Source organism: Podarcis melisellensis, assembly GCF_964234715.1.
Source record: "Podarcis melisellensis genome assembly, chromosome: 4".
NCBI lineage: Eukaryota > Metazoa > Chordata > Lepidosauria > Squamata > Lacertidae > Podarcis > Podarcis melisellensis.
This window is the reverse complement of record NC_138531.1, coordinates 4,994,683-5,009,100: the sequence shown is the minus strand read 5'-3', so window position 1 is coordinate 5,009,100 and position 14,418 is coordinate 4,994,683. Positions and strand designations below refer to the sequence as shown.

The 14,418-nt window shown below is 40.8% G+C and overlaps 1 long non-coding RNA gene across 2 annotated transcripts; it reads left to right on the top strand.

Annotated features, from left to right (window-relative positions):
- The first annotated feature begins 231 nt into the window (after positions 1-231).
- Positions 232-6,458, top strand: LOC309367763. 2 transcript variants are annotated; one of them, XR_014167332.1, is made up of 4 exons: positions 232-290; positions 1,685-1,780; positions 4,023-4,108; positions 5,944-6,458. It is a non-coding gene; the product is annotated as an uncharacterized lncRNA (long non-coding RNA). The 2 variants fall into 2 exon arrangements; XR_014167333.1 differs by lacking the exon at positions 232-290 and adding an exon at positions 1,222-1,296.
- The last annotated feature ends 7,960 nt before the right edge of the window (positions 6,459-14,418 follow it).

Sequence of the window (14,418 nt, the reverse complement as noted above, 5' to 3'; positions counted from 1 at the left end):
GGGCACCACTTCCACCTCTTTTTCTAGAGAAATAGCAGTGGTTAACGTGGTTAGGATTGAGCTGTAATTCTTTAATGCCAATGAGATTCCTGAACTGAGCTCTCCATTCAACTGACCAACCAATGCATTCAGAATCCAGGGTTATACTGGGGACTGTGAGGAGAATCTTTGAATTTGGTTTATGTGGTAAAGAAACAGCAACAATAGTAACAGCCTTTATATAACACTTTTAGATGTAAAAACATTTCACATGCATCTTCCAACTGCAACATTTACCACAACCCTGTAAGGTAAGTTAGGACTGTTATTCCCCCATATTGCAGATTGGGGGGCTGGGGCTGCGGGTGGAGTGAGGAGAGAAACTGAGGCTGAAAGAGACAAACCTGCCTTAGCTCATTAGTCCCTTGGCCATTATAGCTCTCTCTCCTAGACATCTGTACACTAAAGCCTATATTTTCCAGACAAATTCCATTTTGATTCTGGTCAGATGGGACAAGAGCATAAGATTATTGTACTTCAAGACAGAAGCCTCTCTTTGTACTTTGGCACAAAAAAGTACAAAGTAGCTTGTCTTTGTCAATGCTAGAAATATTTTCTATGCATTTTCCCCACATCCCTCTGGCTGTGCTGCAAACCTGTATCTATTCCTCTCACAGAGCTACAATTCCCAGTTTCCTGGGACGAGGGATTGACTGTTAAACTACTCTGAGAGTTATAACACTGTGAGAATAGGGTATCCTAACAACACCCAGGCCCTTTAACAAAGTTCCCAGGAATCTTTGGTGGGAAGCTGTGACTGCTTAAAGTGGTATGACACCACTTTAAGCATATGGCACTTGTTTCTAGTTTCATCCTGAGCCGTTTCTTGGTCATGCTAAATCATGCAAAACCTGTGGCTCTCCAAATGTTCAGCTCCCATCAGCTTCAGACAACTTGACCAATGGCCACAGATGATGGGAGATGTAACCCTAACAAAACAACAACAAAACAACCTATGGAATAGATACCATCACACGGATGGACCTTATGCATGAACTGACTATAGAATGATCTGATCCACTGGGTTATGAATTACTTCTGTGGAAATTTACAATTTGATACTATGAATAGTACACCTTATTTATCTTATAACACAGCCGGTTAAATCTCATGTGTTTATTTAGGGAAATGTAACCCAGCAACAGCTGGAGAGGCACAGGCAGGGCTTTTTTTTAGCTAGAACTCTCTGGAACTCAGTTCCAGCACCTCTCAAGTGGGCACCATTGCCATGATAAGAGAACGAGGGAGGCATTCAGGGTGAGTTCCAGCGCCTCTTTTTCTAGAAAAATAGCACTGGATAGGTTCCCTTTCCCTGTGCTAAAGTGTTTGAGAACTGTAGGTAGATAGATGAGTTTGCCTTACATTGACTGGTATTGGATGGCCACATTTGTTTAGAAGTTCATATACAATAGCTGATCTGTCATACGAGTTTCACATAAAAGCTCATAAAACAGGTACATTTATGGCATGTGGAACATGATCATACAAATTATCCTTGCCTCCTTCTGATGTATATTAGGTCTGCTTAAGTCACTGTGGCCCAACTCTCATCTCACCTCCATCGAAGTACTTTGGAAAACTATGTTATGGACTAGTTGCTCTCTGTCAAAAATACCAGCATTTTCATATTGATTAATCTTTTCAGACAGTCTGGCAATCTATGTGTCACAAGCCACAAGTGTGGTCAAAGAATTTCAAGGTTGTATATATAGCCATTTTCTCTTTACAACAACCCTGAAAGGTAAGAGAGACCTCTCTTAGATATAGTGACTGGCCCAACATACATCCACTGGGCCACATGGCTGACTGTCTCAGTAATTTAAGAGACTACTTAGAAAATAGAAAAATAGAAAATGCAAAAATATTTTAATTTATTTTTTTTTAAAAAAAAAAAAGCTGGCAACATGGGTCATGAAAATCCTTGTCTAGTCTTCATGGATTTGCCCTATGCAGGGCTTATGTTAGCCAATCTTTGTGTGCCTCTCCAAAGTAGCAATGCAGTTGTACTTTCATAAATGCTGCATCAGCACAACCATTAAAATAAAAATATTAATCAATAGGCTCTTCATCTCATGAGCTATAATATACATTAATACGAGAATGGTGGTTTCCAATACTTACCTAAATGCATTGCCAGGAATTGCAGAGCCAAGGTATTGATTGATCTGTGTGACTCATGTTTTCATAATGATTTCACAATTATAGGCCTCAGGGCAAACCAGCACCGGATTAACCACTTCAGTAAGTATGCTATGGAAGAAGAGTCCCAGCTATTAAACAGGGGGCCCCACTGTTTTTTTACTAGCTTGCATTCTCATCAATGTAACGGGCTGGCTTAAAATACTCACAACTAAAGGAAATACATTGTGGACCACACAATCCAAATAGCCTACAATATGAGGATGTAATGCACAATCATTGCTCTGTGGATTCATTATTAGAGTCCAGATCACCAAACTTGGTTTGGAGGGCAGAGGCAAAGGTCAGGATTCTGGTGCTAAGGCAAACAACATGAAACATGTCCCTAAGCCAATTCCATATGTATTTTATGACATAGAAAATTATGAACAATTGGAATAAAATGACAAGTATGTTTCCAAATTTGGATGAGACTCCATTATTCAATATTTATGGGTTATTTTCAGGAGTTCTAAACTTGTTGCCAACTTAGAGAATTGACAATGCCTAGTACCTGAAGTCTTAAATTTCTGATGAAATTTCTGCAGGATTTAACTCATTTTGTATTTTAGCACCAAATCCCATAATCTCATCTAGCACATTATTAAAATAAATGTTATTTATGTAAATAATGTATATGACATGATTTTGGTGAACCCCCCCCCCTTGAATCAGGAATCTTGAATCAGGTCAAGGGCTCCTCTCTCCCCACCCTAGTTCTGGTCCAACTGGAGGGAGTTCCCATGTGGCTATACATCCAGCAGACTTTTCAGCATGGAGATAAGACTTACAGTGCTTTTCACTGTGCACCTAACATAGTAAATGTGGGATCATAGGGCCACAAGTGGAATGACTGTCTACATGGATGCAGAGAAGAGAACAAACCATATAGATCAGAAAGTTACATTTGAAACAGCCTGAAGATGTTTGTGGACCATTTCTCAACACACATGTGTGAGATGTGAATTGCTATGTATCCCAAAGGTAAGCATTATCTGGTAATTTTCCCTGCGTACATCAAAGGTCCGGTAAATGCTGCATTACCTAAGCACTATTGGTGTGACTACCCCATGCCTCATCCTGACCAATGTATGAGATGAAGATGCTTGGGAGAGACAGATGATGTAGAAAATTTGTGCAGAAGTGCTGCTGCCTCCAAGAGTAGCACAGGGACTTTCCACATGTCATACTACCCTGGTTTAGAAATCTGGTTGTAAGGAGATGTTGCAGGAGATGTGAGGTAAATCCTCTCACAACTATCTTCTCACATCATATTTCAACCTAGAAGAAAGGAAATGTTTTACTGCCCCAACATATTTTGTTTGAGTTAGAATTCTTCAGGGAAAATGTGTTACATTTTATAATAAAATCAAAACACCTTTCAGATGGCAGTGGTGGTAGGGACAATAAAGTATCACTTGGTCCTTTGAGGACACAGATTCTAGCCTGGCTCCTCATTCTGAAGAATGTGCATTTAGGAAGAAGAGTAAGTTGCTTCCAGATGCTGCTCACTACCTCCAGTGCTTCCCCACTTTCTGGCTGCTTTTCTTAGAGATGACCTTTCTGCCTGGCTGTGCCTCCACTCCAGTCTCTCAGATCTTACACAGGGCTCTGAAAGCCATATAAAGACTTACCAAATTATAGCTCATGTCGTATCTGAAACAGCTCTGAAACTCAAAGTTAACAGCTACTGAAAGCAACCTGAAGTAAACCCCAGATTCCAAAGCTCCTGCCTTAGATTCATTGCTCTGGAAGCTTCAGAGGAATGAGAGAGGTCTTTGATTTCTTTTTGCATTTTGTTAAAGATAGCTGGTGAGAGAAAGATATCGATCCTTCCATCTTGAAGATGTCCTGAGCTTATACTTGGCAACTTCAACTTCAAAACATAAAGGCAAGTTTCTTAGGCACTGCTACAGAATGGGATATTCTGGCCATTGGCACTGTTCATTCATTTGTCTTGTTCATTTCATAAAACATATACTTGCTGTTTTATAGGTGACTGCATCTCATAATTAACTTGTTTTTCTTAGCTTTCCTAGAGAAAGCTCAGGGTCTTTCCAAATATCTAAGGCAGGCTTCCTCAACCTCGGCCCTCCAGATGTTTTTGGCCTACAACTCCCATGACTCCTAGCTAGCAGGACCAGTGGTCAAGGATGATGGGAACTGTAGTCTCAAAACATCTGGAGTGCCAAGGTTGAGGAAGCCTGGTCTAAGGGTTTTGAAAATAAACATGGCACGGGGAAAACAAACCTAAGAGAGCTTCCAGCAGCCTTTTCTGCTTGAGGGTTTGATTGGTTGGAAAAGAGGCATCATAGATCTCATATATAGAATCCCTGGGACATAGGGGGAAACCAGTTTTCAATGCATCCTATGTCAATCAATTGCAGTGTTGGCCCTTTGGGTCTCAAATTTCAGCTGTGCACTGTGTGATGCCAAAATCCCCTCCCCCTGCCTCTCACCTTCCATTCTACATCAAAGTTGTGCCGCGCACACCCACAGCTCCACCCCTAAACTTGCCTCTGTCAACTGGCATGCTCAAGTGGTGGTGATCTCATGGGCTCAGCTCAAAATCTGATAATGGGAACTCTTGTGTCTGTCATCATAAGACACATCTTCCATTACTATATGTAACAATGGTGTGGTAAACTCTGGCATGCCTGTACTTCACTTGTTGTTTTCCATGGAAGGTTGCTGGTTTCCAGACATGTATAACTGGAGTGGGAGACTCTGTCAATTTTGGTTTCTCCGACTTTCTTTCTTTCTTTCTTTCTTTCTTTCTTTCTTTCTTTCTTTCTTTCTTTCTTTCTTTCTTTCTTTGCTTACTTGCTTTGGGAAAGAGGCAAGTGTGTCCTGGAAGAGATGCTGTGGGCCTGATCTCTGTGGTGGCACTGCTACAGATGCCCAGAGCTGCTGACACAGCAAGGATCAAGTGACAGCAGGGCACAGTTTTAGGGCCAATTCTGTAAGGCACACTTGCCTCGTTCCCATGCTCACACTCTCAGTGCTGCTTCCACCACTCCTACACATTGTCCCTTCTCTGTAGCCCCTCTTGGCTCCCTTTTGGTTTCCCTCTATGGCTCACCATACACCACTGCGTATGTAGATCCAGCCTGAAACTCTCTAGAATTCTAACCAAAGTTCTCTTGTGGAAGCAATGCCATCAAACAATTGTGCATGCAGAGCTGCAGCAGTAAATCAAACAGGCTCCCCCCAAAACAACAGGTATTCCTTCCAGTACCAAGATGTGCTTCAGTCAATTTAACACCCTTTATTGATTTTATCAACTTTTTCCTTTAGCAGCAGATAACAATTTTAACACCCCCCTCCCATGCAGATTAGATTTAGGAACAGAATTAATTTGATTGCACAAGGGAAAGGTGTCAATTTAGCCAGTGTGAACATGAGATTTTAAAGGTCTTTTTCTTTCTTGACTAAAGGTACAGCATTAAATTCCATCTGTAATCTGAAGACGTAACCCCCATACAAAGGGTATCCAGTGTTTTCTCTTATAAAAGGAAGCTAGACACAAGCCTAAAGTGATGAAATATTGATCTCTGGGGGTTCAACCACAGAGCCCTCCAATCACTGGATAATATGATTGAATTGAAATTGAATTTTCTCTCAGATTGAAACTGAATGGCACCTCTACCTACCCCAGAGTAGTTTGAATTAATCTCTGGGTCACCTAACATGATATCCCTTTTGTTTGTTTGTTTTTTTCCTTAGCTGTTCTGTGAACAACTAGCAACTGAGCTAGTGGCTTTGAGACATGGAGCAACACGGAAAGCAAGGAGCAATAAGCAGTATATTTAAGTAGGTGGGAAATGCTTACCTACATATGGATAAAATCAGCTCGTTTCATCACAGTTTAGATGGTCTAGGAAACATCAAATTTTCAATGGTTTTCATTGGCTTCTTTCTGGAAGGACCCCTGTGCTTTTAACACGTGCATTCTGTCTACTAAGAAAAATGTCACCTGATGGATTTCTGCCCTCCATATAGCTGCTAGAGACACAAGAATGGAGGTGCTTTGGAATTTTGTTTGGCCTGCATTTGTAAGCAAATTGGCCAGATTTAAGCTGTCCAGAGTAATATGCAGATTGGAACACAATTACCATTCAGTTTTCACACTTCTCTGAATTTTGCATCTCAAAAAAGTGTCAAAATGCATTTGAAATGCAGGTTTTAAATTACAAATTTAAAGTACAAATATGTGTTTTTTAGGGTTCAACATGTGCACAAATGCATATGCTCCCAAAATCTACCCCTCCACAGACAACCTGAAAATTGCTGAGAGTCTTAATTTTTCTGCCTCTTTTAGCAAGTGTAACGTGTTGAACCAGATGCTATATGATTCTTAATTACATTTTTGCAGACGCACTATGGACCACATGAATGGAACTTGCAGACCTCTGCTGGTCCACAAAACACAGTTTGGGAACCCCTGTGTTGGAGTAAATTGTTTAATGCAATTCATTTTTTTGATTCCATAATGATATGGAAACAGGACAGAATGGATCTGTGATTGAACAGATGTGAAAGAGGCACAGCCTGAAAATTGTCTCATCCATCTCTATTAAAGAATCGTGTCAATAAAAACTGCACCTGTGGTGCTGCCTTATTTCTTTGTGTGCCCCCCCCCCCGCAAAAACCCTCTGCTCAAAACCCACCCTTTGTGTGTGTTTATGGCTTAGTCCTCATCTTTTATTGAAAGAAATCCTTAGCACACGCAGCTGAATTTTCCTCAGATTTATCCCTGGTTTCTTTTGTCTCTCCTCTGCCTTCTCCTCTGCCCCTGTCAAAGCAAATCTTGCAATAGGGGTGTGCGCACACCCCTGACACAGATCCAGCCCTGAGCCATTTGTGGGGATGCGACTGGTGGTTGTGGAGGAGCAGCCACTCCTTTATCACAGCAGGTTGGGGGAGCGACACTTGGTGTCACTCCTGAGCCTACTCACCTCCTGCTAAAATAAGGCTCATCCACATCTTTCTTTGCCCTGCCACTTTCCCCCAGGAAAACCTGCAGCTTAGAGCTGAAGCAGAACAAACGGCAATCGAGTTTTCCTCAGATCATTGTTTGTTCCAAAAAGCAATGACAAACCTAGACAGCATCTTAAAAAGCAGAGTCATCACCTTGCCAACTAAGGTCCGTATAGTTAAAGCTATGGTTTTCCCAGTAGTGATGTATGGAAGTGAGAGCTGGACCATAAAGAAGGCTGATCACCGTAGAATTGATGCTTTTGAATTATGGTGTTGGAGGAGACTCTTGACAGTCCCATGGATTGCAAGAAGATCAAACGTATCCATTCTGAAGGAATCAGCCCTGAGTGCTCACTGGAAGGACAGATCCTGAAGCTGAGGCTCCAGTACTTTGGCCACCTCATGAGAAGAGAAGGCTCCCTGGAAAAGATCCTGATGTTGGGAACGGAGAAGGAGATGGCAGAGGATGAGATGGTTGGACAGTGTTCTCAAAGCTACCAGTATGAGTCTGACCAAACTGCGGGAGGCAGTGGAAGACAGGAATGCCTGGCGTGCTCTGGTCCATGGGGTCACGAAGAGTCAGACATGACTAAACGACTAAACAACAACAAGTCCTAAAGAGCAGGTTTTCTAGGGGAAAGTGACAGTGCAAGGGCAAAACCTCTCAGACCCATCCCTAAAAAAACATGGAACAAGCAGAGAACTGCTTGGACCCATGTTTTCTAGTAATGGAATAAGCGGAAGCATGGATGGGCTGTAAGTTTTGCGCATGGCCAGAGCTTCCTCCCCACCAGTGTCAGATTTACATATGAGCTAAACAAGCTATAGCTTAGGGCCCCACTCTCTTGGGGGACCCCCAAAAAATTAAAGGAAAAAAACCTGGATGTACATTTCCAAAATATAAGATAAAAAACCAAATAAAATTAAACCTACATACAGCAGCACCATTTAGGTCCATAAGTTACCATATAGTATATATTCAACACAAAAAAAAAACAGTGCCAATTTGTTGTTGACAAAAAAAAAACAGTGCCAATTTGTTGTTGACAAAGGACAGCTGGACATATAAAGGGCCCCATTACCTCCAGTAGCTTAGGGCCTCATTGAACTAAATCCGGCCCTGTCCCCACCCCCATCATATTAAACACATTGAACATTTTCTTGTTTCAAAAGCATGGCCAGGAGTGGGGCAGAAGAAGGAGATGCTGTGCTGCCTTCCACTTCTCCTAACCACAAGGAGCAGGAGGCTTTCAGAGCACTTACCAGGTTGCAAAACACAAGCACCCTGTATTAATCATTTCAAAGGTTTCATTGACTATTTACTACTGCGCTGCTCCATATCACTAACATATGCCTGCTGTGGCCTTAGCATGTAGAAATTTTGCAATTGATCAGCACAAAACAATCAATATTGCAAAAAATGATAGTTTATAAGGAAAAAGCAGGAATAATTATAGATAATGTCAATCATTCCAGAGCTATTTTATTCTTTAATTGTTTAGATAACAGATACCTTTTCCCCCAAGTGCAAAAAAAGACCATTGCATTTCAGGAATGTTGTCTTATTACCACATTTTTTAAGCATCTCGAATGACCTATTCAAATTGAAGGAGAAAAAAACAAAACGGCATCAGTAAGGAGACAGACATGTATCATCCCACCTCTTCAACATCCAGGGTATACTAATAAAAAGAAATTATGAAAAGGGCAATAGTAGCAGAAACCTACTTGAAAGCTGTGTCATCTGCTTGCTAGTTCAGACCAGGAGTGACTTCAAACAATCAAGGATCCCGGTGGCATTGCTGCCCTCTTTGTTTTCCCCGAGGGAATCCTTTGCCATATATTAACCAAATAGCTGAAACATTTTCCCACCACGCACAGATCTACTCCTTCAGTGACTCCTCCTCACAAGGTGAGGGTGGTCATGATTTTCTTCTTTGGTTCCTTCTTTGGTCCATTTCACGTGATGGAATGTGAGGTCTTTGTCCCTCTCAGGTATAGAAAATTAAAGTGATGGTTGTGCTAAGTCTTTGTGCTAAGACTTTATTGTTTCGCTGTATTCTACTGTCATGCTGTTTTACTGGGCAAAAGTGTAAGTGTCAGAAACTCACTAAGCAGTGGCATAAATGTCAAAGAACTACCCATAAACGACACCACTAAGTCTGACTTTTACTACAAAATACATTGTGCCCAAGAGTTAGGTAACTACGAAGCTGTAATAAAAGAACCAACTTTATGAGAAAAACATTCTACGATGTGGCCAAGGAAGATCCATCAAGGGATACCCACATGCTTATATTAATGTTCACTGTGCTCCTCACTTCCTCTCCTGACCTTCAGGTAGCAAAAAATGGGGTTTTAATATTACTCTCACTTTGCTCACACTGTGCATAATTTTCTACACCTCTATCACATCCTTCCTTATACTGTATTTGTTTCTGGGTTGTTGTTTTTTAATAAACTAAAATGTCACAAATGTTGTAGCTCCAGCCCCTTGATCATTCTGCTTTTCAATTGTTATCCCATGCTCTGCTCTGCCATGGGCATAGTCCACGAAGTTGGACTAGACTTGCTCTCCTGAGATTATTGATCCTCCTTTTTGTTCTTTTTTATATGAACATTGAATAGGGGAATCTGTAGAGGGTGGAATACTGGGAGCACCAAGAGCTAGTTTGGCCTTTGGGAAGGTCCAGGAAGGGACTGGGGAGTCATTTTAGGTGTTAACAAGTATCTCTGAACCTCTATGCCCTACACACTCTGTGCATAGAAATTAATAAAGTGACATTTTGTGGGCTCATAGCGAAAATGGAGCTAACATGGGATTCATTAAACTAGATTTAAAAATTAATTATATCAGCCTTTAAAAAGAGAATGTAAATGTAAAATTACTGTAATTTAAAGCTGTAATCTTAGGAAACCTTAGGGTTCCAATCCTAATTGCACTTGCTAAGAAGTAAGCTGCAGTGAACACATTGATACTTATTTAAAAGTGAACATGCATACGGTTGCACACACTGAACTCAGTGAAATTTGTTTCTGAGTAAACTTGTTTGGAATTAACCTATAACTGCCTATTTTTTACATGAAAGCAGAAAATAGGAAATCAGAGGTGAAAAGGGAGTTACCTATAGTACTATGAAAATATGTTGTTCCATAGCAATGTTTGGTTAATGCCAATCTCTTAAAATATCTATCAATTTTTGAAATATAAATATAAACCACCACTGGGAAGGTCCTATGGTTATATATATATATTTAAAAGTACATGGCTTTCTTTCTGGCAATGTGGTTTTAAAAACATCAATCACTAAGAAACTTGTTGAGTGAGGAGAGAAATACAATAAATCACTCACGAGCAGATATGATAAAGCTAAAATCTTTCATAGCTGCTGTTCACAGAAAACTGATGGAGAAGAAAACTGCATGACTGCTCCAGCTGTCAAAATGGTGGCTTCCGTAGGCATAGCACTCTTACACCTCTGCTTAGGGCAGGGATGGGATGAAGCGCCTCTACCCCACCAGCTGAATGTGGTCACCTGTGCCTCTCTACCCGGGCTTTGGGACTCTCCCTTGGCTCTGCTGCTCACCTTCCCTGAGCCAGTCTGTCTTTCAGTAATTGTGCCAGGCTGGAATGTGTCACTGCATTGTGATAATGTTTCTGGCTTTTCTGTATGGAGGGGTGTATGTGTGTAAATATCTGGCTTTTGCATGACAAGAACACAGTCTGCTGTTTAAAGGTAATAGTTAAATCCATTATGCCATTGACTTTTGCTTTTTCCTCCCCTCACCAGTGGGATGTGATGCCCAGAAGGTGGTCCAAGAGAATGTGGCCCTCAGGATGAAAAAGATTCTCCCCACTAGACTGTTGGAGGTATGGAGGACACTTTTAAATGAAGAGGATGGCTGGTGCCATCTTTCAAGCAGTTGGTCTGCAATTCATGCCATTATCCTTAGCTCCCCTCTCCCCCCGCAGTCCTCCAAATTTAGCAATACTCCCTACACAACCATGCATCTGGGAGTCCTTGGAGCCCTCCCACCTCTTTCATGCAGCCTTGCATGCATGTATTCCTTATCTATGCATCTCCCATACCTCCTATACCTATTCCCTCTCCACTACTGTGCTTCATACCAAAAGCTTCCATATACATTATTGGACTCAATAAATAAAAACAACATGCTAAAGAAAATCCCAAAGACTACATGGTCTTATAGTGGTCTATTGCAACAATTGGCTTATATAGTTGCTCCACACATTACCTGTTTAATTGAAACATACAGAGACCGTTAGCATGTAAACCATATGGCACCATAAAATCAGGTCCTAGCAAACCGAGGTTCCATCAAATTCAAGAGATATACACACTATGTGGATCTACGTTGTTGCATCCTCCACGTGGACCAACTGTTGGCACACAAAATATTTCCCAGCAGATTCTACATAGCTAATAGAACATGTAAACATACTGTCAAAGATGAAAAGGAAGTAAAAGAGCATGCTTTTTTTTAAAAAAATGAGAACAGTATCATAACCTGACACCCATCATACACATTTCAACATCATGACCTAGTCCTTTTTTAAAAAAGGACAAAGAGAAAACAAGACATTCACTTAAAATCCTTGAGCTACAATAATAGTCCTAAATTGTGCTTTGGGAAAGGGCACCCTCTCTGCAAGCTATTCTTTTTAATACTTCTAAGATGCCTGAGAGGTGTTCCTTGAAACAAGACTGAGATCTGGGCTGCAGGCCAAAGTGGGATTGTCCGCTGAGAAAGAGCTAGAAGCACCATACTGGGAATGAAACTTACACGGAACATCGACCATGTAGAAAAGCTTATCCGGTTCAAAACCACCCAAGTTTGCTATCACAGCAAGCTTTAGCACACGATCATGGTTTAATAATTTCATATCCATGACATAACCCTTTATTTCTTGTCACAACTGAACCTTAAATACACACACCTCCATTCACTCTCATTCTTTTCTAGTCCCTCTGTTGACTTGGTTAAGGGAAGGTTACAGTTCACGGATGTTATGCTTTCAATGTGTCAGATTCCTTTGTTTCAGGGCCCTCCCATTCTCTTGCTTGGCCCAAATTTTGATCAGCTTTTGCACCTATTCGTTCCCTCGTTTCTGAAAGCTTCTCACATTGTTCTGTGGCTGTGCCATAAGTTTCTTGTGAAAATCCAATCTTGCCAGTTGCATGGAAAATGTGAAGAGAAAGGTGGTTGTCACGGATGGAAGCGAAGGCTCAGAAAAAGCTCAATATGGAAGCCAAATGGCCGAAATATTGGGAGATTTTGGAACAAGAAGGAGATAGACTGAAATTGCAGAGCTTTGAGAAACTAAAAGACAAAGTGTGAGATCGGCTTCATTATTATCAAATAAGGGAGGCTTACAATCTGGACAAGAAAATTGGCTTCCAGGTGGAAAAATCAAAATTGGAAACAGAACTGTTAGATCCCAAAACTAAGATATTATCAAGAATGTATAACTTGCTGTTGAAATGGAATACTCAGGATGAAACGGTGAAATCTGCTATGATAAAATGGGCACAAGATGTTGGACATAATATTACGTTGGCTGACTGGGAACAGTTATGGACCACAGGTATGAAATTTACGGCATGTAATGCCTTAAGAGAGAATATTATGAAAATGATATACAGGTGGTACATGACACCAGTCAAGCTTGCAAAAATCTATCATTTGCCAGACAATAAATGTTGGAAATGTAAAGAAAATGAAGGTACATTCTTTCACCTTTGGTGGACGTGCCCAAGGATTAAGGCTTTCTGGGAGATGATCTATAATGAAATGAAAAAGGTATTTAAATATACCTTCCTGAAGAAACCAGAGGCCTTTCTCCTGGGCATGGTCAGCCAATTGGTGCCAAAGAAGGATAGAACTTTCTTTATGTATGCAACAACAGCAGCAAGAATACTCATTGCAAAGTATTGGAAGACACAAGATCTACCCACCTTGGAAGAATGGCAGATGAAGTTGATGGACTACATGGAACTGGTGGAAATGACTGGCAGAATCTGAAACCAGGGAGAAGAGTCGGTAGAAGAAGATTGGAAGAAATTTAAAGACTATTTACAGAAACACTGTAAAATTAAGGAATGTTAGAAGGTTGCTGGAATGAAGTTATGTGGTTTTAGCAATAATGTTATAAAGGGGTATGTAAAAATGGATTGTTAACAGGTGAAAATGTAAAGTTACAATATATTAAGATAAAATATAAAGATAAAAGCAAAAAGGGTAAGGACTTGCTGAAACAACTACTGAACTAGAATACAAAAAAGGGAGGTGTGAGGAGGTCATGGAAACAAGCAAATGAAAGACAAGACATGGAAAGACTGGTTTGTTTTTAATTGTTTCTTATTTTTCTGTATTTTGTACTTTTTGTTTTTTCCCCCTTTTTTCTTCTTTTCATTTTTGTAACTTCTTTGAAACTTTAATAACTATTATTTTTTTAAAAAGGAAAATGTGAAGAGAGTTTTGGTCCACTTGGCAAACTGATTTTGGAAGGCCTCATGAACAGCTTTCTTTGAATTTTTCACAGATCCACAGGCATGCTCCCACCTCCTCCCTTCCTTTCCTCACTCCCCTCCCCCCCCATGGTCACTTTTTCATTAGAGTCAGTTACATTCAGAAAAAAATGGACTAAGCACAACCCAAAAGTAAACAAAGAAGCACAAGTTTGCTGAAGAGGTTCCAGGGCAAAAATAAAAAGTGTACAAGCAGGGAACCACTGAAGAACAAAAGCCAGGTTCAGCCCTTAGTTTCCTGTGCTGAATTCCCTATTAGAGGTTCATGATTTCAAGTAATGCGGAAGACAGAGTAATACCCCTGCCAGGTATTGTGAAGAAGTGATGCCAATCAGGGCTGGTCTAAGACATTTTTCTGCCTTAGGTGCAGCAAGAAATGGTGCCCCCTTTCAAGACAAGGTGCATAGTATCCAAAGCCAGCCAAGTTAAATTGGAGCAGAAAAACTCACAGGAATAAAAATACAGCAATGATAGTCACCACACCTGATCTCATATTGGATTGTGGGAAAATACTTTGCATTCTGGGATTGAAGCCCCAGCCGCCACCTTCCCATTGGGCAAATGGGTGCCTCATACACAGTGGCTGCAAACTCTTCCACCCACTTTCCTCTTTTGAGGGGTTGCACCTACCCACTCTTCGTGTTTCATAGTGTGGCTACCTTGGTTGCCT